Raw genomic sequence first — 26,142 nt, forward strand, 5'->3', positions numbered from 1 at the left:
AAACACAAAAGGAGGCATCTTTTAAATCTAACACTGAAAACCAACTGGCATCTTCTGGAATCTGAAAAAGGATAGTGTATGGGTTAGGTACCACTGGGTGAATGGGCACTACTGCCTCATTTATCAATCTAAGGTCCTATACTAACTTCCATTCCCCATTGGGTTTTTGAATTCCCAAGATCAGAGTATTCCATGAGCTGTTACAGGCTCAAGTAAACCTTATGCCCTTAGGTCATCAACTGTAGGTAATAATGCTCTCTTAACTTCAGGTTTTAAAGGATTTGTCTCCTCTGAGATGTATCTCTACTGGAGCAACTCGTGTGGCCCTACCTATTTTACCTGTAGTTGTCCATACTTCAAGATTTATTTGTGTCTCCACAAAAGGCAGCCTGCCTGACCTGATGCATAAATATTACAGTATTTAGACAACATAAAACATCTCTCCTCAAGAGGAGAACTGGACTCTCAGACATAATAAAAAAGGAATGTATAAAAAGAAAGCCATCCCAGTTACCACCTAAGGACTGTGAAAAGTAGCAAATTACCTCCTCTCCAGTGACTGCTTTAGCTGAGGTATGATGACCTGCTGGAAGGAAGGTCAGGACTGAAAAGAAAGACTGAGAAATAATGTGGTGGTCTCCAGCAATAGACTGGTTTCCTTTCCCTCTAGAGTCATGATTATCCTTGGCTCCTTTGTGGAAAAGACATGGGGCCAGAGGGAGAATGCCAGAGTGCACCAGGGCCCTTCAGTCTTCTGGACCAACTGGTAGGGTGAGTCTGAACTTTGTCTCAGAGGGCAGTCCAACCTGCAGTGGCCAGGAGAGATACAAGGGTCTCTGTGATAGGGATTTGCTGGCCATACCACATTCTTCCTTATCCTAAAGCTTGTTGTTTTCGCTCTCCCTTCAGGCCCACCTAAAATCGCCCATCTCCCTAGATCACCGGAAGGCGGACTTGTCCTTCAGTTCTTCTGCGTGACATCAACTCCTGGAGAAACCTCTAACCTGCCCTCCATGTCTGGATGGGGTGCTTCCTCTTTGTGTCCTGAGACCTCAGAACCCCTCCTCCCAACACACACACACACACACACACACACACACACACACACACACACACAGAGGATTCTGTGTTTCAGTTGCACATGGGTTGGCTTTCCTTTTCCAGACCATGAATTCCACTAGGGCAAGAGGTTATCATGTTCTCTCCTTTGTTCCTGCTGGAGCTTAGCAAGGGCTCAGGAAATTCTGGAATGAATTCTAAGAGTGGTGTCCTCAAAGTGACTGAGGTGGGCTACAGGTCGCCTGCACAACAGCCCCTATCTGGGAATCTCCAGCCCTAGGTCCCAGGACTACATACCTGGGAGGCGCAACGCGCTCTGGGCCCGCCTCCTGGGAACCAGAGCTACTCCGCCTGCCCAGGCAGCGTCCCTGATCTCGAGGCGGCAGCGGCGGCTGCAGGGCTGGAGCCCGCGAGCAGGTGGGGGCGGAGGCCCCGCCTCCACGTCCCGGCAACACCAGAGCTGGGCCGGCGCTAACCGGGCTCAGTGAGCGCAGCGAGGACCTCAGCGCGGAGCGCAGCGGCTGCACCGGCGCCGCCTCGGAGCACGGGCGCTGCAGGACGGAGTCCGAAACCAGCAGGCAGCGGCGCGGACGGAGGCGGGAGCTCGAGTCCAGTCCGGCCCAGCAAGATCCGCGGCAGGTAGCGGCTCCGCGCGCTTGCGCTTGTGCAGGTCGGTGCCCTAGGGGGAAGGGGTGGTGTCGTGGCCGTTGCTCAGGCCAGTCCTCAGGCACGGTGGCCTCGGGCGGAGGCAGAGGTGCTGCGCGCTTGCCAGGGCCCAAGAGACCCCCTCCAGGTTGCAGCCCTGGCACCCACCACCGCTGGCTACCTTGCTGCCTGGCCCCGGCCAGAAAGGGACCACGGAAGGCACGAGGTCACCGGGGGTTGCTGGTGACTCCCCAGGACCGTGACAGCCCCTGGTGCCAAGGCCTTCTCGGCCTGGCCCTTCTCGAGGCTCTGCTTCCCTCACCCCGGAACAAAAGGCTGGAGTATGGCTGGGATGGGGCTGTCGCGGGAAGCCTGGGGCTAGGGAATCGCAGGGCCAGAGGTGCCTTTGGAAATGCAGACGCAACCTCCGTGAGAAAGTCAACTCTAGAGATGAGAAGTGACTTGCCCAAGGTCACACAGCTTCTAGTGGCGGCGCGGGGGGGGGGGGTGCGGTGTGCAGAAGTCCTGACTCCCCTTTCCGGACCTCACCTCCAAGCCCCTGTAGCCAATATTCAGACTGCTCCAGCAGTCATCTGACCACAGAGGGGCTTTAGAATCCTTTGCAGGGGTCGAGGAGACGGTGCCAAAGGCACCCCGTCCCAGTCTACCCGGAGTGGGGTGTGACGCTCCTCCGTCCGGCGTCCCTGGGGAAGCTGGCCGGTCCCCGTGGGCTGGCAGGCACCGACCCTTAGGAACAGCGCCTTCTGAGGTGGCGTGGGTGCGCCTGAAACCCGCGTGGTGCGGTGTGGGAACCGACTGTGCACGCTCGCTGGAAAGAAGTTTTTCAAGAAAAGGCTGGGACAGCTGCTCCAGGCGCGCTGGGACAGACTGGCAGCCACCTTGCTTTCGTGACTGTCTGCATTTGGAAAGAAAGTTACTTTGCAGCAGGAAGTTGGGCTGTCACTTTGCCTTTCTGAGCCTCAGGTCCTTGGCTGTAAAGGAGGGCCTTTGTTTACCGGTGACCTATGTGATCTAGAAAGTTTGTGCTCCTCAGTCTCCTTGCCAGACTCCTTTGTCTCTTCAGAGGAAAGATTGAGGTACAGATCCTGCGTCATTTATCACTGAGACTGCAGCCTTCTCTTAAAACCAAACAAAACTCTAGCCAAAGGGCAAGAGATCACAAGAGGTCCTGCTTTCAGCCTTGTAGTGACCTGGACAGGGCAGGATGGAGGCTGCAGGTGGTGGAAATCACCCCACCTTGACTTGAGCAGTGGTCACATAGGTGTGCATATGCCAGTTTATAAACTTATGCCCTTAAGACTTGTGAACTTGACTTACGTAAATTTTACTTCAATAAAAAAAGTAAATAAAAATTTAACGCTGCGGTTTTCCAGCTGATGTATTTTAGAGATGCATTTAAAAACCACAGAAACCAAACAGGGGAACAAAATAAAGTTCAAAAAATGGAAAATGGCACATCCACTTTACAAAGTACCTGTTCATGCGAATTATCTTGCATGATTCGCAGCAGTCTTTTAAAAGGAAATGTTATTATTGTACCTTTCTACAGATGAGAACATAAAAAATGACAGAGATTAAATGACTCACTGAGGAATTCTGAGCATAAGAAGCCAGGAACATAGACTTAAATTCTAAACATACATCATAAACAGACAATTTGAGGACACCTCAAATAGGGGAGAATATTAGCATGACAGATTTGTAGGCTGGCTTACAAGGACAGTAGTGTTGCTAGGTCTTTCTCCCTTGTTCCTCCCATAAGTCTGTTTCCATGTGATTGTGATTGTGACATTGTGTTACATTAAGTTCCCCAGCAGCAGAAGGGATGGAGGAAGTGTGTCTGAGAACGTACAGTTTTAGGAACAGGAGAAAGCCAGCTGGTCCAGCCTGGCAACGCTCTTATTTAGGAGATGTATTGTTCAGAAACTTCATAGTACAGGTTGTGATTTTTGCTGTCACTCCAACACACAGAGAATCTAGAACCTAGAAAAGATCTGGGAGACAAAAATGGGATTAACAATTGAAGAGAACATAAGCAGGAACAGTCAATTTTTCTTTTATTCTAGAATTTATAAATATATGTATTAATGCTAAAGCTTTAAAAACCCTACAAAAATAGTTAGGCAGAAGACAGAAAATTTGTTTTCTGTCGTGTGTGTGTGTGTGTGTGTGTGTGTGTGTGTGTGTGTGTATAAAACTTTAGAGCACAGCAAGATTATGTCTAGGGTGAAGTTTGTCCAAACACGTATTGTACTGATTTTATACTTTTGCCTAAAATTTAGAATTTAAACAAATAGAAACATGTTTGTTTTACCAGAGCTGAGTACTTGTTTAATTTTTGGAATTGTGAAGGTTTGATGCAGATGCTGGGTGAAGTGGGGGCAACCGTAAAGGTATCTCTGGGTGACTTCTGTCAGCCAAGTGCCATCAAGTGTGATTATGCATCACAAAGTTTCCTTTAGGCAAGTTTTGCCTTGTCACGGTAGTGTTCCTGCCATCTGGCTGCTGGAATATTTAGAAAGGAACCGTAATATTTGACTGGCTTTGCTGATAGCATGACAAAACACACTTGAAGAGGGAATTGTCAGATGAGAGTGGTATTTGGTGATAAAATGATTGATGACTTCTGGCTTTGCCACTGCACAGAACTGATGAGACATGTGCTGCCCAGCTGATGCACAGCAGGTGCAGCACAGGAGGAATTGTGTAGTGAGCTGCAGGGTTCAAGTGCCAAGGAGATAAAGTAAAACAAAGAAAATGGGGCCAAAAACCTGGACAGGCATTATGTGACTGAGGCACGGTAGAGGAAGATGCTCAAGAGCATCCTGAAGAAATATTCATTCTATGTGGGCAGTGTATGCCAGGGACACACTGAATCCGCAATAGTGGCATCCAGAGGAGAGGCCTGCCTGTGGTCTGTGAGTTACAGTCAGCCTGGACTTAGATAAAAGGAATCAGCAGCCGGTCTCAGAACTTTGAGCTTCTGGAGACAGGTGTCCACATGCATGCGTGCATCTGAGATAGCAACCATGCTGCTCCCCACTGTTCCTTAGGAGCTGGGAGCAACTCATTAGGGACCTAGGCTGAGAGCTTCATCTGTGCTCAGGGATCCCAAGAACCCTATGAGGAAGCAAAGTTCGCCTTCTTCCCATCCCAAAAAGGAGCGCTGAGACAAGGGCTAAGTTGGTCTCAGAATGATCAGTCATATCCTGCAGTGGTCAGTCCTCTCATGCTAGTCCCGTGATGCCCTTGTCCTCCCTGACTCTGCCTTGTCCTTCAGTTCCTGGAGGGCAGGGGCTCTGCCTGCTTCATCTCTGTTCCCAGCACCTACACTATAGCACATGATGGGTCCTCCCTAAATGTGGTTGGATGAGTGAATGAATGCATGTCTGAGCATCTTGAACAGTGGTTCAAGATGAAAACCTGATTGCTTTTTGGATCTTCTGTTTTAACTTTCATTGTTTCATTCTTCTCGGCTGATATGGGCTATTTAGCATCATTGTATGGATGAAATATATAATAGATTTTGCCCTTAGGGGTCGAGAATGCTGAACTCAGCTTGTAAGATCAGAAGGTCTCCAATGTTTCAAGAGATCAAACGTTGTTTTTTCTTTTGAATAATTTATGCTACTTAGAATATATGGATTTGAGTCTTCCATTTATCACTAACTTGCTATACAATCTTAGACAAGTTGCTAATGTCCGTGTGCCCCTGTTTCCTTGTCTGTAAAATGAGCATAATAAAAGTATTCATTTCACATGTAGCCTAAATAAGATAGGCTCAATACTGAAGAGAGTGCCTTATTTATAGCAATATTCAATAAATTACCAGAATTTTTATTATGATGATGATTTGTGCTTTGAAGGTTATTTACCCTCAATACTCTGTCCTATAAAGCATTTCAGGACTTTTCAAAAACAGGTTGTAAGCCAGAGGTGCAGGCCAATGGTAAGGCACTTGCCTGCTCTACCAGGTGTAAGGCCCTGGGTTCAATCCTCAGTAATGAAAAAATAAAGTAATAAGCAACATAAAATTAATAGGTTGTGATCTGGGCTAAAGGGCACACAGAGAATAAAGAGGTAATTCAGAGAACAAGAATCTATCATAAGGCGAAAGCATGTTCCACAGATATGATTTAAAAATGGTTAGAGCTTCCTAGCAGCCAAAACAAAAAGGAAAACACAAATAGTTACCCGATCCACAGCAACCATGAGATAAAAACAGATCAGTTACACCGCTTTTCCTGGTCCCGAAACCTGGGATAACTTTCCCCTGGCAGCCCTTCAAAGCAGTCCCTGTTGTCATAGAGATCCAAGTCTTCAGCATTTCTTGTCTAAGCACAATGCAAGTTTTGTAGCAGAGGAGTAAGCGTTTTCTAGAACTTTATGACTGAAGTTCTGGAGACATAATCCCAGAGCACAGCCCAGCAAGAAAGCTCCTCTCTGTGGTCCAGGGGCTTGCTGTTTTCTTAGCTAGGTTTGCCGAGTGCCTGCCAGAGTAAAAAGATTCTTGCTTTCAAAAAGATAATTCTCCTGAGTGTCAGATGGACAACTTTGTGTGCAAGAACACTGGTTCTGATTGAAGCCAATTAAATTAAGGACCAGATCAGTTCCCCTCATCCTGGAAAAGCCTGCACATACATTCATTAATAAGATTGCATAGTCATGAATTTTTTTTTAATGTTTATAGTTCAGAGTTTCCCTTTAGCTGCAGGTTTTATCACCCTATCTGGAAAAGAAAAAAGCACAGTGCTCATAAAAATAAATGATAGTGAATTTTTAAAAACATTTTTATAATTGAAATTATATTGTTTCAGTCTTTCTTCATATATATCCATATATATTTTACACATACTGCATATGTGTTCTGTATATATGGAGTGATTGAAGTGTCACGAGTGTTTAAATTTTTAAAAAATTTTCACAATCAAGGACACAATGCCATCAGGCTCCCCTCAGAATACTTCCTCTTCCTTCAAAGACCCTTATCCCATTGCTCTTGCCACTTTCTGAAGCAGTTGGGGAGGTCCTCTTTCCTCAATGTCCTTATGAGGTGTGATCAAAAACTCAGTGAGTGCTGCTGTGGAATGCCATGTAATGGAATGGCAGGCTCACAGAACATCATGGCGTGCCCCCATCCACTATGCTCTATGGACCTGGTACCAACCAGGTAATTTCTCAGCTCTTCCCTAAAGTCAAAACGACCAGCAAGGGTAAACATTTTGAATTGATTCAGGACATCGAAGTAGATACAACAACACAACTAAAGACAAGCAAGGGATAGCATTTTAAAGGGAATTAATGGCAATGTGTCTTTTACTGTTACACATTTTGTAAAATTTAACATTCACCGTATTTTTGGAGGAGACCCAAGTTTATTTGTTGTGTGAAACTGAAGTCCCAACAAAGGTAGTCAGGGACTGGTCTAGGAACTCACTTCACACAGTGCTGTTAGAAACCACCTTGTAGGGGCTGGGGATTTAGCTCAGTGGCATAAGTGCCTGCCTTGCAAGCAGGCAGTCATGAGTTCAATCCCCGGTACCAATAAAAAGACAAAAAAAAAAAAAAAAGAAAGAAAAAAAAGAAACCAGCTTGTTTCATTTTCTCCTGTCTCAACCTGGAGGGCTTCATTCTAAATCTAGGTGCTTCGTGGTTACAAGATAGCTGCTGTATCTCTGAGCCAACACCTATAGTCTAGGCAAGCGGAAAAGGAAGGTGCACATCTTTAAAGAATGAATGTCATTTGATTAAGGCTGTTTTTGCCTTTTATTTTGAAAGCAATACCCTTCCCAAACTGCCACTTAAATTTCTTTCTTTCTTTTTTTTTCTTTTTTTTTTTTTTGCCACTTAAATTTCACTGGCCAGAAAAGTGTCACAGGATTACTCCAAATATGAGAATCTAAGAAATAAAATATTTTAGTTGGGTAAATTGCAATCCCCCTCTTGTGATTAGAGCTGTCAAGAAGAGCCAGTGGTTGAGTAGACACCCACCAGGGTGGGCCACCTGCCTGACTGCCATTCTAACCCGTGCCCTTGAGTTACTTAGAAGGGACAGGCGGTGACTCAGTAGCATTAAATATTATGCTTTTCTAGATCTTCATGGAATGAGCACTAGTGAAGGAACCACATCCAACTGCCTGTGTGGAGCTTCCTAACCCACCATCATTGCCCCCGCTCTTTTCTCACCATCAGATCTAAAATTGCCATTTACCAAAATACATTAAGCTCGGTGTTTCAAATACAACTTACTCATCCCTGCTCATTTGCCACCTCACCACCCCCACCACCCACCACCGCCACAATCACTTCCTCGTGTGTTTCTTTAACACGGAGCAGCCCTGGAGTTTCTTGGGCTCTTCCTTCTCTCCCATCTCAGACATGCAGTCTAATTTTCTCCTTGGATCCATCTCATCACTGTTACTCTAATCAAATACCTTTCCTTGATCACGTGGATCCCCAGCTGGTCTGTTTGCTGTTTCTTCGCCCTACAATTTGTTTACCATACGTAGTTTTCTCCAGTATGCTGTTTTGAAACCACAAATGTCTAACAGTGTCTTTTAAGTTATTACTAATACATATTAATGGGACTGACTGTGGTATTTCCATCCATGCGTACATTGTGCATTGATCTAAAACTTTAAAATAAAGCCTAACTGTGACAGCCTGGATCCATGACTCCACCCACATTTATACTGGCACATGGCACAGTTATCACATGCTCTTCTGCAGGCATGGTTTTTATTTGTCTGTGACCCAGGAAGCAGTTACCTTTCATTTGTATTTCCAAAATGCTTGTATTTCTATTGATATTTTTTGCCTTGGATTCTATTTTGCCTGATATTAATAATGTTACATTGTTTTTTTTTATTAACAGCATTATTGTGATGTAATTCACATACCATGAAATGCACATTTTTAAGAATCCATAGTCTCAGTGGTTTTTAGAACATTCATAGTCATGCTTCCATCACCATTTATTTAATTCAAGACATTTTTGTTAATCCAAAGGATCCCATATACAATTATTTCCCATTCTTGCAGTCCCTGATGACCACAAATCTATATTTTATTTCTCTTGATTTACATAGTTTAGACATTTCATATATGTGAGTATTTTTTTGACTAGCTTCTTTCCTAGCATGATATTTTTAAGATTCATCCATGCTGTAACATGTACTCCATTTCTTTTCACTGCCAAATAAAACTCTGTTGCATAATCATATTGCATTTTGCTTACACATTTATAAATTCATGGACATTTGATTAGTTTCCACATTTTATGAGCAGTGCATCCGTGAGCATCTTTGTCTATGGACATATATTTATACTTTTCTTGAGCACATACCTTCAGTGGAATTTCTGGGTCTTATGGCAAAAATGTGTGTTCACATTTTGAGAACCAATCTTTTACAAACCGGTTGCACCATTTCACATGTCCATGTCCACCAGCAGTGTATGAGCATCTCACACTAGTGTTTCAGTGTCTTGCTTTTGTTTTCATTTTTCTGTTTTCAATTTTATTTTAATTTTTATTTAAGGAGAAAAAGAAAAAAAACAGCAAAAGGGTACAAGTTGTACAGAATTTCAGAAAAAATGAACAGCAGGAAATCACTAGTTGATAGATTACATGTCATCTTAGAAATAGTTGTTCAAGTTACAAAATTAAAGCATATAGAGTAGACATTCAAACAGTGAGACTGCAAACAGTTCTGTTCAATGATCCAACAAAACTCAGTAATATGGTTATCTAATATACATGCAGTTATATCCTTTAGAGCACTTTCTTTTCCTCTCTTTTGTACAATGACAATTACACATTTTGGGTTTTATTACTCCCACAGTTCTTATTACTTTTTTTGAAGAGAATAAAACCAAATGTGACTTAACAAAACAGAGTCAGTCAAATCAAAAGGATGGACATAATACATAATGTAAAAACAAAATACAAGGTGATCAACAATGGTTACTGTAATGCCTCTTGCTATCTTAAAAAGAATTACCTACATCATCAGTTATAATAAAATTAAACAAAACAGTAAAGAACATAACCAATAAGACCAAAACATTGGAGACATTACAGGACTTCAAAAGAAGATAATAGTCAACCAGAATGGACATCATAATGAATCTTATTGTCTTCACAGTTGTTGCCTATACTTTTGAACTTGGTACTATCAATCCAAACAGAATAGAGGAAAATCAGTCAAAACAAGAAGGTGAGAGCAATACAGGGTTTCAAATCAAGTTAACAGGAAATCAAAGTGGGTTACTATAGTATATCCTGCTATTTTTAATTTATTTTTCCCTTAATTAAAAAGATAAAAATAAAAAAGTAAATAATAAAAAAGAAGATTGAGATAAAAGAGGGCATAACAACAAAACAGCGCAGGTCAAAACATAACCATTTAAGCAATATAGTTTTCACCACAAGATATCCCAACATAAAAGTAGTTACCATAGTGTCTCTTTCCTTGACATCTTTGAGTATAACTTCGTGTACTGTAGCATCAAACATATCAAGACAAGGTAAAACCATTCAAGAGAATGACAGGATTACAAGGTATTTAGAATCAACTAACAGAAAATAAACAATGGTTTCTGTATAATATCCTTGTCTATAAAAGTTTTTGTTTATGTTATCACATATAATAAAATCCAATAAGATACAACATGTTAAGACCGATGGAGACAAAAGTACAAAAGCTTAATGGGACTTCAAAACAAGATGATATTAAACCAGCATTAGCTATTATGATGTCTTGTTTTCTCCAAAATAGCTGTTCCTACCATTCAACTTTCTCTGCCTCATTTCTGTTGAGCTCTTTTTCTGTCATTAGTTGTCAGTTTGTCTTCTTCATTTTGCCTTCTGCCCCATTCATTGTGGCCTCTCTGCCACTGTTTCTGGAATCTTGGTATTTTTCATTTTTAGAATATCCTGCTGTATTCTCTGTAGAGTTGAATTGGTGGTTGCAAATTCCCCTAGTTCCTTTTTATCCTGAAGGACCTTGTTTTTCCATCAATTTCTAGGGACAGTTGTACAGCATATATCAATCTTTCAAAGCTTGAATTATTTCCCTCCACACTCTTCGTGATTTGATGGTTTGTGCCGACAAGTCTGTTGTAATTCTGATGGGTGTTCCCTTGTAAGTGATCTGTTTCTTGTCTCTGACAGCTTTTAATCTTCTGTTCTTATATTGGATTTCTGGAATTTTGATTATTATATGCCTGGGTGTAGCTCTGTTTGAGTTGTAGGTGGCTGGAGTCCTAGGCCTCATACATTTGAGTATCTTTACCTTTTGCTAAATTCGGGAAATTCTCTTGGATTATTTCTGTGAATAGCCTTTGTAGTTCATTTGTTTGTGTCCCTACTTCTTCTTTTATGTTCTTAATTCTTAAGTTATAGATTTTCTTGTCATCTTCTAGCCTTTGTATTATAGCTGTTTGTTTCCTTGTTGTTTTTAAGAAGTTTTTCATTTCATGCTCCCACTTTGCAAATCTGTCCTCCAGTTTAGCTAATCTATCCTTAGTTTGTTTCAAGCTGTTATGCCAGCTTTCAATAGAGTTTTTAGTTTCCTGGTAATCTCTTCAAACCTGCTTCACGTATTCTATATTTTCTCTATTTTCTCCATCAAACAATTCTCCCCTTTTTTTCTGTTCTTCCATTCCACCATCTGTTTTTTCTTGGGTGGTGCTTAGCATTTCTCTAACTATTCTACTTATATCTTGCCTTACTTCATTAAATACTTCACTTTTGAACTCATCTATGAAGCTCCGGAGATAACGCTTTATGTCTATTGGTGCCGTATCTGATATTACATGTTTTCTGTCCTCATTCTCCTTTGCATTTACCTTTCCTGGATCCGTGTTCTCAGGATTGGGGACTGAGGACCCTTTCTTGTTGCTCCCTCTTCCCATACTTCTTTTTCCTTCCATACAAGCGTATATAGGAGGCCCAGTTTCTTTCTCTGTCAGTTCCAGTTTGTTTGAATCTGCCAGCTAGGTGTTCCCTCCCACTGCAGTGTACTAGGGAGACACAGACCTGGGCAGCCTCTGCTGAGCTTGCCCCTCCAGGTCAGTCAACCTACTGAAGGCTTCACTGCGAGGGTGAGCCACCAGGTCCTGGGACGTGGTTTGGGCTAGCCTACGGAGTCTTAGTCCGCGGCATCACCCAGCCCAAGCGCTCCCCACCAATCCCGCTTGAGAAAGCAATATAGGACTAAAGTCACTGCAGCATCCTGTTCCGGCTAGTCTGCCCAGTCCCAGAATGTCCTCTGTTGGAGCCTCCTACTCTATGGAGGGGTCCCTGTCCCTCTCACTCACCACAGGTTGATGCAGTGCCCCCCACCAGTCCCACTCTCAACTCTGTTCATCAATCCCCGCTCTCAGTGGTCTCTCCCTGCTATGCCGATTCAGACACAGCAGTGGCAGCAGGAAATTCAAATCGAGGCTTCCAGAGGCACGAGTTCCAGCTTCCGCGCTGAAATTTTATCTGTTCTGGTTATAGCATCAGGATTGAATTTCCAGTTGGTTTCTCTCAGCTTAGTTTGTTCCTGGGACTGCAGGGTATATCTCCCCTTGCTTAGGACTCCTCACGCTGCACCATTCCTGGATTCTATGCTGGCTGTCTCAGAGAGCCTCCATAGCTGCTGTTATCTTCTGCCACGTTCTCCCGGAAGTCTCTGTTTTCAATTTTTAAGCATCATTTTATTTTGGTAGTATTTCTTATAAAGAAGATACAGCTATTTTTTTAATGCATTTTGAGTAATTCTATCTTTTGATATGGGAATCTAAAACCTTTTAACAGCTGTGATTGCCAACATATTGGAAATCGTTTTGTTTTTTGTATACCTTGTGCTTTCTTGTTACCTCCTTTCTGCCCTCCTTTACTGTATTTCCCTAGAAAAGCACATTTCATATAGTATGCCTCAATAAGTGACAATAAGCTATCATGTATGGATAAGGTTTATGTATTCATTAGATATTTATTATTTATTTATTGTTAGATATCACGTGCCTAGTTTTGCTTCATGGCCAACATAGTCCTAACATTTGGAAGGTCAGTAAATATGGTCATTACTCATTGTATACATGGATTGAATTGTCACATTATACTCATAATGTGCAGTTATTATAAGTCAATGAAAATAATCAATATTTGCTGCTTTGCATGGGCTGTGCAGACAGAGACTGGTATACTCAGCAAAAGTGAGGAAAGCAGTGGAAGAGTCACTGACTTAGGATCCAGTTCGCTTAGGTTCCACTTTGTTTTGTCACAGCCTAACTATTTGACCTCAGAGTGACTATTTTACATCTTTAAGCCTTCACTTCTTCATCTGTAAATAAGGGATGATAGTATCTCTCATGCAGAACTTTTTGGGAGCATGAAAGGTAATTATGTAAGTAAGAATCAGAATTGCTAATATAGGGAATATAGTCAGAACATTTGAACTGTTGTTTTTATTGATAAACTATTTAACAAAGCAGTCTTCCCTCCATGTTTGTTTGTTTGTCTATGCTCCCCGTAGAACCTACCACCTTGTACAGGCTAGCCAAATGCTCTATGGGTGAGCTAAACTCCTAGCCCCAATGTCAATCAGTGTTAAGACACCAACCATGTTATCTCAAGGAATAAATTTATAGTGGAAAATGATACTGCTTTTTCCTATGTGTGTGATATAAACTATTACTGTCCTATCAAAGCAGAGAACAGCTACACACACACACACACACACACACACACACACACACACACACCCTCTTATGGGAGAATCAAGGAAAAGAACCAATGTTGTACTTTCAAATTCCCCTTAATGAAACAAACTTAAGGTTTCAGTCTCCACTGTCCCTCAGAGCTCTTGCTTATTCTTACATTTGTTTAAAGTTTGAATATCTTAATTGTGCTGCTTTGTAGCAATTCAGTGGTAGAATAAAGTAGCTTCAGAAGTAAGATAATTACCTAAAACTTGAAGCACAAGCAATCATTTCTCTGGCGCTTAAACTTCACCTTCTTCAACTTTTAACAGCTTTGTCATGACATGTTGGTGTTCTGGATTTCCCCCAAATGTTTGTGCCCTAAAAGTTTTAGAAATTGACCTGCAGCCTAATGGAAGAGAGGCTAAGGAGTATCCTGGGTTTATAGCAGGTCCTCTGCCTTCCTGGTGTCCATGGATGCTCAGTGAATTTTAATTGATAGTAGTGATCCGTAGTCATCTTAGTGTTGTTCATGTACAGTACATATCAAAGAATAATGGACAGAATAGTGGTCTGTAAGACCTGGGGGTGCAGTATTCTGTGACTGGGGAACAAGGCTATCAGTTGTTGTTTCAGGCCAGAATCCTTGTGTTCCTTCACATAATGAATGGCAACGATCAGTCACAGCTGGGACCAACTTACAAATGATTCATGTCCAAAAGGGAATCGTGTCTTAAAACTATGAGTAGTTGCATGCTACCCATGTGTTAATAAGTTATACCTTAGGGGCTTTGATTGATTTGGGAGAACTGTTTTATTCCACACTTGCTTATTTTCCTATGCCTTTAGTCAGCCACTTCTCCTGCTGCCATATGGCTGTAGAAGTGAGCTCAGTGGCAGCAGAAATCTGCATTTGGGGACAGCAGTGTGATACCCACCCTAGCTCTCTGTGATGGCTCTGGCAGCAACTCAGTTGGATCAAGTCACCACGAAGAGTTGTCCTCTTAATTCATTTGTATTTACTTTTAGGCACTGACATTTTCTTTATCCATTTATTTTTTGGTGGATGCATAGGCTGCTTCCAAGATTTAGCTATTACAAGTGCTGAATTTACATCTTACGCCCTAGTGTAGTGAATTATATCAGTAAATGTTATAGCATTGAGACATTCATACATTTGAGCTACACTTGATTAGTATATATTTAGAATGTCGCAGAATTGTGCTTATTTAACTTTGTTGTTTTTTCCTCTTTGTACATAAATGAGATTGGTCAGTAGTTTTTGGTTCTGTCTCTCTCAGGTTTGGGTCTGACTGGTACCTGGTAAATTCACGTCTTACAGGCTGGGCGGGAGCTAGTGGTGTGGCCTTTGTGCTCCTTGTTTATGCTTCTTGACTGAAGTATTTAATACTTTTTGCTCTTTCTTTTCCCATTTTTCCCTCTTGTCTTGACTACTTTAATAATTCATGCTTTTCTGGAAAGGTGTCAATTTTAATCTAGGTTTTCATATATGAGTAAAATTTTTTTAGTATCTTCTATAGCCATTGTTGTTTTTCCATTTTATTGTCTAACTTCAACTGACTTGTGCTTTCTCTTTCTCTTCATTTTTTAGTGAGGTGATTACTATTTTGTTTTTCAAAGAATAAGCTTCTGGTCTGACTAGTTCTACCATTTATCTTTTTAAATTCCTAAATATCTATTTTTAAATTCATAAATACAAGTTAGTGTCTTCTTCTACTTCTGTTGGGTTTCTATTGTTATTATTCACTCTTCCTGAAAGTTTAATCCTTCGTTGTGTGTCATTATTTACAGCTGAGACTTGCTCGGAACATTGACTGAGCCGTGGGTTCTGGTGGATACACAGTGTTTTCATCAATCTTGTTTCTCACTGTTCATTGATTCTGGTTGTACATCTTTAATCCAGGAGTTATTTGATAGTATCAAAATTTCCAAGTGATGGCATTTTTAATGTTTTTTGTTGCATTTTGTTCATTTATTATGATTCTGAAAAGAAAATACTGTCTACTGTGTTTCCACTTTTTAGTTATTGAGGTTATCTATGCACTGTTTACAGCTAACTTACAGTACTTTTATGTCTTTCTTAGGAACACTTTAAAAGTGCCAAACCGATAGGCCAGACATAGTGGTGCGTGACCTGTAATCCCAGTGCCTGCGAGGCTGAGGCAGGAGGATCGCCATGAATTTGAGGCCAGCCTGAGCTACATAGTGAGTGCGAGCCCAGCCTGAATTATGTAGCAAGACCCTGCTTCAAAACAAAAAAAAAGAAAGAAAGAAAAGAAAAAGAATAAAGGCTAATCCTATATTTTCAGTATAGACATCTTAGTTTTTTAATTTAGCTTATGCAAGTCTTATTGTTTTATTAACCAATAAACCTGACATGAGCAGACAGAAATGCAATGAGAGTCCTGTTCTGAATATAATTTTGTCTATTTGCCCTTGAATATGCTGTGGTTTTGCCTTATTGATTTTGTTACTATTTGGCACATTAGTATTTATGACTGCTGATTTAAGCTTTTCCTATTATACCCTTTACCACTGTAAAGAATCTGTCTTATTTTATGTTTTCATAATGATTTCAATTTTTTCTAATTGAAATTAGGTGTGTATCCTTTATAATAGCTTATAGTTGAATTTTGATCCAACCTGAAAGCAAAATCTTGGCCTGTATGAGTCTAGCCTATTTCTATGTATGATATGTATGCTGTTATTTCTATTATATGTTCTGTTTGTATTGTTTAATTTGCTTTATAATCTTTTTTCCTTTATTTTGTATAGAGTATTTGCCTTTTTTCTGTTGTAGTTCTGCTTTTAATACATATACTTGCACCTATAAATGTATGTGATTGATTAATATAAAAAATATTTGACCACCTGCCTAAAAGCTATGGAATCAGTATACATTTTACCCTCCACTTATATTCCTTTTTACATAATAACTCTTCCTGGTTATAGCTGTCTATTTTTCTATTATTAATAATAATCTGTCTATTTTTCTATTATTAATAATAGCATCTCTTTTGGTTACCATAATTTCACAGATACTTCAGTCTTGATTCTACAGTTAATTCAATACTCAATGTCATTTCTTTGATTCTACTTTCTCTTTTCAACTGTCTTTGGGCTGGATTTTTCCTTTAGTAATACCATCAATAAAACTTCAGCGACATTAATCTGGCATGTTTAAAAACATTTACCACTTGCCTTTTTACTGAGATGACAGTTTGACTGAGTACAGCTTTTGCGTCTTACATCAATCAGTTCTCTGTGAGGTTAGGGCATGGCCAATCAGCCTCCAAAACTATATCATGTTTTCCTCAGGTAGCGTGGGCCTGTCAAGTAAGACATAGAATTACGTTTCTTTTAATTTTTCTTAAAAACAGTATTTGCAATTATGTGTTTGAATATTTTTCTCTGCCATTTATTTCACTCAGAAAAACCAATAATCCTTTTGAGATTCCTCTACACTTTGGCAATTCTTTGTCCTTTTTCACCCGTCAGTTTTCTCAGTGCTCCTTGGCAGTCAGTGTTCTTGGTGGCACCTGTGTTCTTTAGGCTTTTAATTTATTTTTCATTTTTCTTTCACTTCTGCTGCTTTTTTAATGCTTCACCTTTAGTATCTTGCTTTATCATCTCAGAATTCTCATCTCTGTACTTTGAGTCCTTATCTTAAAGTGTTAATTGCTTTATTAAATTCTTTAAGTTAATAATTATATTTTTATCTCAACTTTCATCTGCATCGTAGCATAATTTTTTATGATTTTTTTTACCTGCTTCCCCCCACTGCTGTTTATTCCTCTGATTTTTTTTTTTAAACCTTATACTTGTTCGCTTTCACTATTGTTCATCACAAAATGAGTAGAATTCTTTTTGGAGCAACTGTTTGCAACTGTTATGGAGGAAAAGAGCAGTACAGGTTCTAGACAAAAAAGAATTCCCTTTGGCTCTGAAAAAAGGGCTTTATGAGAGAGGAGACAAGAGACATGAGAGAGGGGGAGAAAGAAGAAGAGAGGAATGAATGTGTTTCAAGGTTCTTATTGAGATACAGATTTGTGTGAGTGCCTGCAAATAATTTAGGTCCTGTGATTCCCAGCCAACAGACAAACACAGGTAATTTTGAAGTTGCTCATGACCCAGTTCCTTTGCTAAAATGCTTTGCCTCTGCCACCATTGCTGGTCCCTGATGGGTGTCAAGAGTCCAGGCTCACTGCATTGCCATCCACATGTTGTTCCTCCTGCTTTGGACAACAGTGCTGGGCAGGCTGTATGTGAGGTCAGGAGCCACCACAAATGGGCCCTCTGCACGTCATCCCCACTGTGTTTGATCGTCTTGGCCCTGGACAGTTGTAGCTGGTTTATTAAAATTTAAATTTACAGAAATCTAATTTACCAAAGAAAATGAGTTTATATTATAAACTTCTCCTTCAATTTTTATCTTAAAGTGATTTCCAAGAAAAGAAGAGAACAAAGAAATTTTCACTCAACCATCTTAAAAGCAGAACATCATTATGAAGTTAGCTTTACTTTGCAAAGTAGTTTTTTTTTTTAAAATTTAGATGGCAAATGAGGTAAGCTGTCGCCTTTCTGCTGCCATTTAGTAAGACCATGTCCATTTCCAAGAAGCCACAATCTCATTACTTAGGAAAATAGCATTTGAAAGAATTTTGATTTTAGCAAATGTGCTATTTGTAATTTAATGTTTATCGCAAAGCAGTTTTCAGTTGATTCTCACAGATTTGAACATTAAGAAGGAAGGAAAAGCCTTCACAATTTTTTGATGGAAACATAAATGGACATTAAAGCCAGAGCTAATAGCCTGTTCTCCCAGCTGTCAAATTGTTTCTTTCTAGCTACATCATTTTGCAGCATTTCAGATAAGGCCTCAAGTAGGTTCAGATAAGGCCTCAAGTAGGCCACTGTGAGTTCTGAGAACCCCAATCTTCGGAATATATTTTTCAGCCTGGTATGAGGTCTACCGATGGGCAGAAACTTCCTCTGTATATCTCTTGCCTTATGCAATATTTTTCTCTAATAATCACTGTTTTTATCTAACCTACGGACTCAGAGACAGAAGGTTCATAATATATTGCTGCCAAGTACAGCTCCATCTTTTGATTGAGCAATTGGCCTAATCATTGATATATGTGTATATGCCATTGTCTGAAGATATATATATATATATATATATATATATATATGTCACTTCCAGTGCAGTGATGCTTGGCATTTTGGCATTACTTTCAGTCTCAGCAATATCAAGATATCTGAGTCATAATCCCCACTTGTGAAACTTTGAGGAGCCCATGATTCAATGAAAGAAGACACACAGACCTATGAAAAGAAAATTGTTGGAATCACTTGCACTGTAATAAAAATGTGAGCCAAGAATATTGCAGGTTCTTGTTAGCGTATCACAGAGAAGAAAATTTGTGCAGAAAAGCTGGCACAAAAGTGGAGTTTTAAAGGATTAATAGAAATTTTCCAGGTAGTGATGGCTATGTCATGCAGGCTAAATAGCATGGACAAGTACATAGAGATATAAAGAAAAGGTATGTGTCTTAGTCTGTTTTCTGGAGCTCTAACAAAGTATCCAAGGCTAGGGAGGTTAAAAAAAAAAGAAGCTCATAGTTCTGGAGGTGTAGAAGCTGAACATTATGTCTGACAAGAGCCTCATGCTATATAATGATATGGTGATGGCATCACATGCTAAGAGAGCAAGTAAACAAAGACAGTTGATCCACTTTGTAACCGCATGTTACAGTAGCTAATCCAGGCCTGCTGCCTCTGAGAGGTGGGCATTCGTCCCTTGAAGGGCAATGTTCCCACAACTTAGTCACCTCCCACTGGGCCCCAGCCCCAAAAAGGTCCCTTCACTTCTCTATACCATTATACTGAGGAGGGTTTAGCACATGGACCCTTTGTGTGGAACAAACCATATTCATAACACAACAATATGTAAAAAATTATCAGCAGCATGGTATAGATTATAGGGGGTACATAGCAGGAAGCCTAGAAGGAGTACATGTTAAATCTGGGAGTGATGTCATAGACTCTGACAGGTGACAGCTGCCATTCAGGTATCAGACCTGGCTGTCGGGACTGTGCTAGCTGCCATAGAAAGGAAGTCTGCCTAGGACTGACATGAGGGTGGTTCCTTGCAGCAGACTGTTTGAGGTTCTAATGTGACTTCAAACTGGTCAAGGGACCCAGGGTGCCAGAGTCTCATTGGTTCTACTCTGGCCAAAAGCAGTAGCAGCAATGATAATGAGAGAGTACAGGAGCAAATCTAAAGTGTCACAAGTAAGACCTGGAAAGAAAGGCTTTGAAAGTCCTGTCTCTCCAGTCTACACAATTTCTTCAGTGTTTTTCAGGCTAGCATTTCAGAAGTACTCAGTTCTCAGAGAGAAGGTACCGCCTAGCCTTGAGAAAGCAAAAACACTTCCGGATAAACTCTCTAACACCATAAAATACATTTTAAGAGTGCCATTCATTCTGTAGAGCAGATTATTATTTTATAGTATCGATTGCAGGTTTTTAGTGAATAACCTTTTTTAGTGCACAATGCATGCTTCTAGTTTCTGAAATTAAAAGTACCACTTTTCAGAAACGTAACTATTTTATAAAATGAAGTTTACTTATAAATGTGTGATTAATAGGATGCATTTTAATATGATCTTCTTTTAGATAATTCAAGAGTGGGGGCATAAAAAGGATAGGAAGCCAATATTTTCACTATTTACCCTTGGGAACTACGTATAGAGTGATTTTTATCATTCTCTGCTTTAATTTAAATACCTGCGTCAACGATGAATATTATCAATACCTCTGTTTTTCCTTTCTGCAAATACTGTTCAAATATTATAATGAATTCAGTGAATGAGCTGGGAATGAATTTGCACTTCAATAAGAGTCTTTTAAAAAGAAACCAATTTATGAGCTCATTGTGGGTGTGACATGGTGGGTTTTGTATTAGATTGTGGTTAAGGTGTGTCTTCATTTTAGAAATTACGCAGACAAGGCCTTGTGCATCCTTTATGCACTTCAACTGATAGCTAAATATAATTCCAGGTAGAGCTGAGCTATTTCAGAATCCGGTATCTGGGCTGGTGTTTGTCAAGGGTCAGAAGTCCTGCCTGTCATCTGTGTGAGGCAGCCATGGGCCTTCAGCTTGGTTTCCTTTTCAAATCAATTCCAAGTACAGTCTACTATTTACATGGACCCTTCCTGCTGAAAGTTCAGTGAATCTAGACAAAAGTGGGTCTTTGCCGTAGAAGATACAACTTCTGAGACTGTTTGCACATCTTAGATATCCTAGAACATGAAACTTGAGCAGGTATATGTGTCCCTTGCTGGTGAAATTATTCCCAAAGGTTCTGATTCCCTGGGTATGGGGTATAGATTGTCTTTCTTACAAGCTTTCACCTTGGAAGGATTCCTAAAACATATTCCCCAGAGCAGCACTGTAGGCTTCATGGGGGTGGAGGGTCAGAGGTCTTGTTAGAAAAGCAGAACCCCAGACCCCAACCCAGCCTGAATCCATTGAGTTGAACCTACATTTAACAAGACCCCTGGCTGTTCTTCTTGGTAAATACTGCTCCCCAGAGCTCTGTGGAGGCTCCCTGGGGAAACTCAAGATGCCTCGATATAGATAAAGAATAAATATTTTTATTTGGATAATTACTGTGTTTATTCTTCTTATTATTTTCTATTTATGTCACATGGTAATAGTTTACTGTTTATGGTAGAGATTTGAAGTCAGGTATTATCTTTTCAAAATAAAGTTATTCATTTAAAATCATGAGTTGATTTATAGTAAATGTTAAATGATGGTGTGTGGATGTCACAGCAAGTATGAAAGTTGTATGCATACAAATGACTTCAATCAGCATAGTTCTTATGTGACTGGCATCTTGAACTAGATGCCTGGGTTTAATACCGGATTTTCCACTGATTGTGTACCTTAGGTAAGTTTCTTCCCCTATCTGTGTGTCAGTTTCCTCTTCTAAAGAATGCAGATAACCATAGTGTCTATTTCATAATGCTGCTGTGGTATTTAAATGAGTTACTATACAAAAGGCTCTAAGAATAGAGCCAACCCCACAATAAGGGCTGTGTCAGAACTGAATTGTTTTACTGCTTTCTGGAACTAAAATGTTCAGGAAAGTTTTTTTCCTCTACTTCATCCTCTCCTTACTCAAGCCAACTTGCCCAGCCTCCCATACAAGACTGTGCACTTCCAATTTCTTGTGCCATGGAACAGAGTGGGAGTAGCAGCCTCCATGTGACCACTGGAGGACAGTCTGACCTGGGAGGAGTGATAACCATGGTAGAGGCTCTGCTCACTAAACCACAAGAAGTGAGGGCTCCACAGTGTTTCCACTGTCACCTGGAGAGAAAGTTTGAAGATAAAATTCCCCTATTCTATCATTTTGGAAGCCTTACCACACGCATTTTGAGAATCATTATTTGAACCTTTGTTTGCACGCTGCTAATGGGCTGAAGGTCATGCTTTCCTGGCTGTGGGGCACCTCTGCTAAATTAATGTAAATGCCTGATCTTTATATGTGGCAGCACCCTGGTGATGCTTGTGGACTATGGATTTGCTCCATGGGTACATTCTTCTCCCTAAGTTCAGAAGTGGGACAGCTCTGTTCATTTCCCTGATGTCATACTGCAAAAGCAGGGAACTCAGAGGGACCATACCATCCCACAAAAAGTTAAAATGCACAGGGAATCTTAATTCAAATGTATTTTTACAACCAACAAAAGATGTTTTTGTCAAATGATAGCTTCAACCTTTCTGGGGTTTTTGCTTGTTTGTTTGTTTGTTTGTTTGTTTTGGTGCTGGGGATCAAACTCGAACTCACGACTGCATGCTCGCAAGGCAGGCGCTTATACCGCTGAGCTAAATCCCCAGCCTTTCTTGATTATTTTTTTTAAAACAATAAGTCCATGTTATGTTTGTGAACTTCTGTAATCTGACAGATTACTCTTGGGGGGAAAATACTTAAATATTTTGATGAGAGTAATTACCATGTAGAATTGTTCAACATGAGTTATTTCTTTCTGAGACAGCTCACAAAGTTCAACTGATATAGAGACATATTACTCTGTATGTGAAGAAGCTAGGAAACCCAGTCCACGTCTGTTGCTGATTGGTACAGATGGGCAGGAGAGGAGGAAAGTAAAGAGGGGAACCGGAGGGTAGGAAGAAGGATAGCCCATCACCTGCATATAGGGGTACTCTATTCACAAGCAAGAACAGCTCCTGCTAAAGAGGTTAAAGTGTGGCAGTCTATTCTTTTGCTCTATTGGGGTTTAAAAGATGCTTTTCAAGTTACAGTCAGCCTTCATATCCATGGATTCTTTGTCTACTGATTAAACCAAATATGGATTAAAAATACTTTGAGGGGAAAAGCACATCTGTACTGAGTATATACAGGCTTTTTTCTCTTCTCATTAGTTCCTCACGATACAGTGTGACAACTATTTATGTGGCATTTACATTATACTATGTATTGTAAGTAATCTAGACATGACTTAGAGCAGCAGTGGCGAACCTACGGCACCTGTGCTGCAGTGGGACACTGGTATCATTGAAAGCTCTAACAGGTTCACTATCACTGACTTAGAATATAAGGGAGACTGTGTAGATTATCTGCAAATACTATTCCATTTTATAGCAGAGATTCAGCATCTGAGGATTCTGATATCCAAAGGTGTCCTGGAGCCCATCTCCCATGAATACCAAAGCACAACTGTGCTTACTCATATTTTTATTAACATTGGATTTCACACAAAACCCAGATATGGGGCTTTGCTAGGGTGGGAAGGTTTTGGCCAGTACTGGGCTTAGAGTCCCATGAAATGTCAGGGAGCCAGAACTGAGAAGGGACCTCTGCTCCAGATACAGGCTTCTTCTCTTAGCCCTGTCCCCCTTTGCAGAGTTTTCATCTGTAATCTACCCCATCTGAGTTAAGTGTGACAGCCTGCTCACTCCCTGCAAGAGATGTAGGGAAAAATTGTTCCTGGCCTCTGGCTGGCTCATAATGTAAGGAATTCCTCAGGCACAGGAAAAGCGTCTAAGAGATGGTGGTGACCACCGCAAGACCAGTGTCTCGCCCCACCCGAGGAAGGAGACGCTTCCAAAACAGTTGAGGGCCATTTAAACCTAAGTGTTCCCAGCCTTCTCCACTCTCCTCCCACACAAGCAGAGCCCTGTAGGCAGCATTCGCGCTCCCACTTCTGTGTCTGCTTGTATTATCCCACTCCTGCAAAATGAAAACAGACCCCAGAGCCACCTGTTTGTCTACTGAAAATGCAGTAGCTTTTCCAAGCGTTTGCTTGTTGCACCTTTCCCTCAGCTTTGAAATGATTGTGGCATCCCTCAGCGGCCCCTACTTTTCCTGGGGCATTTACCCTACCCCTCCTTTTATCATAGCTTATTTGTGGTGACGATGATGAAAGAGCTTCGATTAAGTGTCTGCTATGTGTCAGTACTGTGGTTTTCATAGAAGCCTAATAGCAAACTAAGGATTAAGCATTCTAGCTTGAATTTTACAAATAAAGAAAATGAGGTTCTCTGAGGTTAAGTGGGTTGACCAAGGTCTTACATCAGGATAAAAGGCAGAAGGGTCCCCCAGTCGGGTCTGACTCTGAGAGCAGCACCGGCCCTGTGTTCCATGTCTCACGTGGACCCGCCCTTTTGGTTCACTTTCCCTTATCCCTCTCTCTAATGGTGTTTGAATCTCTAATGTGCATTTCAGTGCTGATTTTTAGCTCTTTCATAAGTCAGGAGACAGTATAAAAAAGCTTTTAAGAGTCTGGCTATTTTTAAAAAAACTTAAACATTTTAAATATATTTCAGAACAAAATAGCATTTTTAAATGGGTCGAGAGAGAATACAAAGCATCAAAGAGCTCCTGGTACAGTATGTGACTTCCTGGAGCTCTGTATTCTAACCATCAGATTTTAACAAATACTTCTCTAGATAATTGCTTAATTAATATATCTGTCAAGCAAAAAGCCTTTGCAGCCATCAAGTTCTGCATATAAAAATATCCTTTAATCCAGACTTTGACACATCACTCCCTGTGATTGCAGTGAGGCAGATCCCAGTGGCACCCAATCATTCACAGGATCCTAAGGATAAAACCAGATGGAGGACAAGAACGCAGAGGGAGAAGTGAGTGGAAAGATTGTTCTCACCTTTGTGGAGTCCCTTTCACTGCAGGGCTTCAAAAATGTTTTTAAATCTTTTCAAAGTGGAAGCAGAACCTAAATCAGACTCATTTAATAAACCAATGAAGAACAAGGCAAATTGGGTTTTGGATCATAAAAGCCAGGGCTTGCACCTCAGCTTTGAAGTATCTGAAATATAGTAGAAATTGCATAACCTGTAACAAAATTTAGTTGTTTGTGGCATGGAAATATCAGCATCTCCCCGTGAGACTGATGATAAGATTAAATAAAACAATGTGTTAAAAGTCCTTAATGCTGTGCTGAGTACAGTTACATAGCTGATACTCATTACTTGAAGATTCTGTATTTGCAAATTCACTTACTTGCTGAAATTTATGTATGACTCCAAAATCAATATTCATGGTGGTGGTGTGTTCATTCACTGTGGTAAAGTGGTAAGGTGATAAAAAATGAAATCGTCACCCGCCAGGAACATTCTCAGCCGAGGTGGATCTAGCAGACAAAGAACTGTCTGATTTTTTTCAGTTCTCACACCAAAAACTTGAGTCCCTTCTCATAATCTGTTTAGTACCTCATGTTTTGAATTCTTGTACTTTTGCTGCTCAAGGGGCCCCCAGTCCTAGTTCTGCAGTGTTGCATGTGTTTTTAAGCCCAAGAAAGCTGTAGGTGTGTCTAGTAGGAAATATGAGTGTTAGATGAGCTTCAGTCATACGTGGATCACAGTGCTGTTGGCCAAAAAAATCTGTTTTTCTGTTCACATCTGCCACAAATGGAATAATACCCACCTACACTGGTGATGAGGATCTATCATTAGTCTTTAGATTAAAAGCTAACCCACTTCAGAAACAATGTCCCAGATATATTTAGAACTAATGTTCTACCAGCTCTCTAGAATCCCTCAGAAGAGGGTACTCTAAAATCTCCGTTGCTTAGCACAACAGCAGTTTATTTTTTCATTTATATGAAATCTCAGGTGTTTGGCAAGTGATATTATAAAAAGTGTGTCAGAAAACCACATTCCTTTCATCTTGTGTTTTTGACAGAACTTTTGCTTTCCAACCAATGCATAGAGAGAGGACTCATGTGATCTCTATGAACTAGCCCAGAGCACATCACTTCTGCCTTCATTCTATTCGCTAGAGATAAGTCACATGTTTATACTTACTTGCAAAGGATGCTGGGAAGTGAAAGCAAACTGTGAGCTGAGGATTTCATGAATAACCCTGATATAATTTTCTTAAAAGATTACCCTACAATCATTTTTACTTAGGTAAATGGCAAAACTCAGAGGTAAGTAGCATTTCAGTTTAAGTTACTCTTACAAACTCTACAAACTCCAACTTTTCATCAGGGAAAGTGAGTCTGTTTCCTCTCATGTGTCACAGTTAAAAGATGAGGTCCTTATGTAATGACACCATTCTATATTTTCTTGTTCTATTAATATTTCACCCAGCCCTGCTGTAAATTTTTGCCACCTCATACAAGATTATATAAAGAATATATCCA

The 26,142-nt window shown here is 40.5% G+C and overlaps 1 protein-coding gene across 2 annotated transcripts in view; it reads left to right on the forward strand.

The window, feature by feature from the left end:
• The first annotated feature begins 1,572 nt into the window (after positions 1 to 1,572).
• Positions 1,573 to 26,142, forward strand: part of Wipf3 (WAS/WASL interacting protein family member 3) — an 87,052-nt gene continuing 62,482 nt past the window's right edge. For both annotated transcript variants that reach the window (XM_003467950.4, XM_005002841.3), the window contains exon 1: positions 1,573 to 1,729. The gene's annotated coding sequence lies outside the window, so the exon portion shown is untranslated. The remainder of the gene's footprint in view (positions 1,730 to 26,142) is intronic.

Source organism: Cavia porcellus, unplaced genomic scaffold (assembly GCF_034190915.1).
Source record: "Cavia porcellus strain 051 isolate PalLab524CR breed Dunkin Hartley unplaced genomic scaffold, mCavPor4.1 scaffold_2, whole genome shotgun sequence".
NCBI classification, from domain to species: domain Eukaryota; kingdom Metazoa; phylum Chordata; class Mammalia; order Rodentia; family Caviidae; genus Cavia; species Cavia porcellus.